Source organism: Trachymyrmex septentrionalis, unplaced genomic scaffold (assembly GCF_001594115.1).
Source record: "Trachymyrmex septentrionalis isolate Tsep2-gDNA-1 unplaced genomic scaffold, Tsep1.0 scaffold116, whole genome shotgun sequence".
Taxonomy (NCBI): Eukaryota; Metazoa; Arthropoda; class Insecta; order Hymenoptera; family Formicidae; genus Trachymyrmex; species Trachymyrmex septentrionalis.
In genome coordinates this window covers 245,339-250,662 of record NW_017304289.1, presented here as the reverse complement: position 1 = coordinate 250,662, position 5,324 = coordinate 245,339, and positions in this window count along the sequence as shown.

The window sequence follows — 5,324 nt, the reverse complement described above, 5'->3', positions numbered from 1 at the left end:
TGATGCTGGAACGCGTATTGGTTGTGACGATACGACAGGAGGTCGCGACGTGAAACACGTTACATAAAATAATGATAGGAAATTAATACGTATCATGGAATATTGGAACAAAGATGTACACATTTTGATATGCCAGCATTATGTATTCCATTATTACGTAATATTGAACTTAAAGTAAACATATTGTTTATTATTCTAAATGGAAAATTTATTCACCCGCATATATGCTCATTTAATCCTTTTGTTTGGCAAACTCTCGACTAATCGGATGTACATCGACGATACCGATGTATCACGCGTTATTATTTTGTGCAACGTGCTTCTTCGTGAATATCATAAAATCGTTTTACTATACTTATTTATTGACAATACGCTTTTGTACAAAACGATAGATGTTGTAATAGCGATGGTCTCTTCGAAAATTCGTATTTATATTCGCATGTTTATGACGTACCGATTGGGTGGTACCTTAATTTCCATATGAATTTGCAATAGATGATAATACGTCAATACAATTAGTATTCGGTACACCGATCTTGTGGTAGAAAATGAGAGCGAAGAAGGGTCGAGAATGAAAAATGTATATACAACGACATTTGGGAAGCACGATAGATTACGCTGTCATAATTTGCATAACCGTCGATTTCATGTACACGTCGCCCGGATATATCGATCGTCACTCAGCAGATTTAGTAGACAGAGGAAACAGAGAAAAACGACCCTTGAGAAATCTTATCCTCGTTCTCGGATATTCTCTTCTCGTTCAATAGCTCTCCGACGCATCCAATATCTCATATTTTTCACCACTTCCGAGCTGTCGAAATTATTACGTCCGTAATATAACACCGACTGACAATTGCCTTCCTGGACCCGCCGCGAGGTAAATGAATAAACAATTAAGGACGCGGCGGATAAGTATCGATTGATTAATCGACGTCTCTCATTGCCGATAATAATAATCGTTTTACGAAGCTACCGGCAATTCGACAGGATTAATCACAATCTCTCCCTGATCGTTCAATGCTCGAGAAATACCGTCAAACAGTATCCCTCATTATTGGATCGTGCATTGAAAGTGTCAAATTAACGGGAAAGCTTTACGCTGTTCGATCACAGGCAGAAGCTAATCAAAGAGCTCGTTGCTCTTCACAAAGACGAATTAGCATGGCTCTTTCTATCTTGTTGCCGACAATTCGAGTTGTGCCCATTCTGCGGATCAGCGATGAGATAATTGAAGAATTGAAATTAGATTATATAGTAATTAATAATAAAAATGGAATCCTATGATTGTCAAATCACTGCACGTGATATTGTAGAACAATCTAAGATACAAACATTTTATAATAAAACATTTTTATAAGTACTCAATCGTATAGAAATTTAAATAATTCTTCAAAATCAATTCCTATATTTTTTCAAAGTAATGCATGTTAATCAGTATAGTGTTGCTGGATGTAATTTTTATAGTTTTAATTTTCCCTCGAAGCTCGATAAGTTCTGAGAAATTTGGAATAAAACAAAATCGAATGTATTTGCAATATTTATTTTTTTTTTTCTTTTAGAAAATATACATTCTTGCTATTTTGTTCTTTTTTTAAGAATATATGTCAGCTTTCTCGTGGTTGAGTTTATTCATTCGCGTTGACATCGTATACATTTTGAAGATTTAGAAATTCTTGTCCTTCCATTTTGTATAATATTTCGTCACATATACATAATGTATACATTCAATGTTATATTGGTTTGATGAATATTTCATTATGTAGAGAGGAGAAAGAAAATAAATCGAATCTTCTTGATAAGATGCCAAAAAGTAATAGGATACTCCTACGACTGTAGAATCAATTAAAATAGAAACGGAAACGCAAAGTAAAATAAATATATATAAATAGATTCTTCTATTTCTTCGAAACTGAATTTACTGATTCGAACATTCTTTGGGTTTTTAATATAAGTACATTGCGTTTTTATTTTTTATAAACCAGCATAATGCATTAATTTATATATGAGACCGCTTTGAAAGAAATACATTTCTCCAAGTTAGCCGATAATATAATTATAACTTGAATATCTTTTCGATTCAATTTATAACGTTAAAAGGCTTTTTTAAAGAACAACTGCACGACGAAACAAAAATCGCAGAAAACCGTAATCGTTACGATAAAGGACGTCTCGATTGCTTCGAAAAACCGCTCTAAACTGTTGTTTCGAGACCGCAAGACTCATAACGGAAACTTTGGGAACAGTGGAGACATCGAAATTGTTCAAGTTGGCGCGAACTTTCTTTTCTACGATAGAAATTGACATTTTCCGGTATATTGTCGTGCGAACTACGTGTAATCGCATTAATCAGGTCTTAACTTTCTTTCATTTCTTCTACAATTCTCTCTCTCTCTCTCTCTCTCTCTCTCTCTCTCTCTCCCCCCTCTCTCTCTCTCTCTCTCTCTTTCTCTCACGTGATTATATTTTATATTAAAATATAACTCTGTTATTTTACTGAAGATAAATTTTATTGGAAAATTGATACGACGGTCTCGTTACCATGCTTGTATACGGTGCATATATTGTTGCAAATAAAATTATGCTACTGCGTCAGTGCACCATTTATCTCACTACATCATTCTGCAGCTTTTGATGTCTCATCAAAAACATTTTCACGTTATTATTTTAACAAACAGATTATAATTAAAAATTATTTATAACCATATTTGCCTTAAATGTATTTTGCATTGTGATGTATTACAAATAAAAAAAACTGTCGCTAATAGTGAACCTAATATACATAGATGTGACGCGCATAGCGATATTTTCAATATTTTTCTAAAATATCGTAAAAAATTATTTTCAAAAAATAATTATATAAATATATGTATATTAATTTTTTTGTTTTTTTTACTTTCCCGTTATGTTTTTTTACTCTCTAATTTTTGCTTTTACCTTTTCCGATTTTATTGAGCTTTGAATTATATAATAATAAAACTATTCTCCAGACAAAAAATAAGAGATACGTATTATTTTTATTTAAAAAATTATCGGAGGAGGACACTTTCAGTGTTTCCTTGTTAGAAAAAAATCTTAAAATTAGAACTGAGGATGTGTATTAAAAATCTGAGATAATTTCCGTCTCTTAATATTTCGACAGCATTCGCTCGAAATAGTAATCGATATCGTTTCAAAGAAATCATTCAATCCTTTAACGTACGATTGAGCATTTATAGAAAAGTTATTTTCTATTTTTATGCACACTGTTAATCGGTAATACGTAAAACTCATTAAGATTGGATAAAAAAGAAAAGAGATTGGATACATTGCCTCGGTCTGGTTATCGTTTGCATTTCTGCAAAAACGAATAAATGTACGTGTACATCGAGCGTAAAGTTCTTGCTAATACCTTAAGTGAAATGTAGTCTATCGTTTTCACTTCTTGCCTCTTGCCCAAGAAACCGAATTACAGAGGGTGGAAGCAGTCGTGGCGAAATTAAGATTAAGCAGAAGAACGGTGAGAGAATAAACTGGCGCAGGAATTTGCGGCGTAGTCCTTATAGACTCCTCTCTAAGGACAGCTAAGCAAGCAAGTATAACTGGTTGCAGAAACGGTACGTTTATAGAGACAGCGAAATGGCTCGGGCCAGCTCTGTACGATAAGTGCTCGTGGAATCGAGCGAGCGAAAACACATAAGGACTACGGTGTGAGAGGGTAACAACGGTTGCTCGAACGGCTCGTCGAGACATTCCTCGTGCTCTTGAATCGTTCCCTTTCACCGCGATCTACCGTATCTCTCTCGCTGGCGAACCGATAGCTCAATTAGTCACGAGAACGAACTCGCTTTTCCGGCTATCTCTTTTCCCCACCTTCGGCGGTTGGCGGTGTCGGCTGGTCATGAGAGAAATGGCCGGGGCGAGTCCTTAGGTTTAGGAAGGAAGGGCGGAAGTCGATAAGAGGCAAAGTGGAATCGGGAAAGCGGCGTTGTGGAAGCGCGTAAGCGAAAGATGGAAGAGGGAAAGATCGGTGGAGAGGTAGGACGACGAGCTGGGGAAAAGAACGGGACGAATGAGGGACGGGATGTGTTGGAGAATGCGCACGCGAACGGGAGAGGTTTTACCGCGAAAGTTTCTCGAGGGAACGAACGGTACGTCCGTTCTACCAGCGCGAGCGAGCAAACCAACCCCCATCGATCGATAGATCCGGAACCGGCGCGGCTCGTTTCCTTCGCCTTCTTTTTTCCCCTCTCTTTCTCTCTTTTTACTAAGTCCCCGCTCGGGGGACTGTACTTCTCGGTGGAAGCCTAAAGTTGCAGCTTGAGAGAAGAACACGGTGTAGTAGATCTAGTAGTATACTGCGAGCGAATCACGAGTTAACGAGTGAATCGAGTTAGAGGTTTGAGATGCGGAAGTTGCTGAAAGTCTTATTGGAAAATAAGAAGATACGACTACGACGCATGTTGTTGAGTATCGGGAGGAGAGTTTTCGGAAGGAGCTAATTAAACCAGCTGTCTCAAATGTACGTGTGTGTATAATAAAAAAAAAAAGGTTGTAACGCGCGCGCGAGACGATGATATTTAAATCGGAACTTTCCACTTTGCGAGCGCATTCTCGACCCAGCGGAAAGCGATTGAACGGCGTTCGTCGGAATTCGTAGATTTCGGACTGACGCTACGCGGGCGCGCGCATTGACAAGCACTAAATCCAGATTGAAGTACACGAGGATAGATAACGCAAAAAGCTTTCAGTAGTTTTATGACACCTACGGTGCCGTGCAATTTGCGATCGCGAAAGCCATGCCGATTCGCGCAGCGTGACTTCGTTCCGCGTCAATAACGGGTAACCGAGATATTTTCGGAATTCCCGATGATTTCCACGGTCAGAATATTTGAACGCACGGAGAGAAAGAGAGAGAGAGAGAGAGAAGGAGAGAACGGTAACTATATCACCGTTGGTTCTTTTATTCGCGATGGAACGATTTGTATCAGACGCACGACAGCGGAGGAACCGCGAGACGAGCCCGTTTATTTCATGCCGCCACAATACCACCGCACGCATATGCGTGCGGGAAAAAATGCCGATTAATCCGAACGCAAGAAGTAAGCGGTGCGGTAGAGAACCCGGGCGTACGAAACATGCTCCGGCGTGTTTGCTCAGCATCGGATTTTTATCCGGCCAATAGCGATGCCTCCGCCGAATAACGCACGGCCGTCGTTTGTGCGCGCCGTTCCATCAGCACGTGAAATTCAACCGCGCCCGCAATTGCGAATTTCACCGGGGCTAACACATACACACCTTGCTTACATACGCGCTCTGAATATTACGTTTTTTTTTTTTTTTTT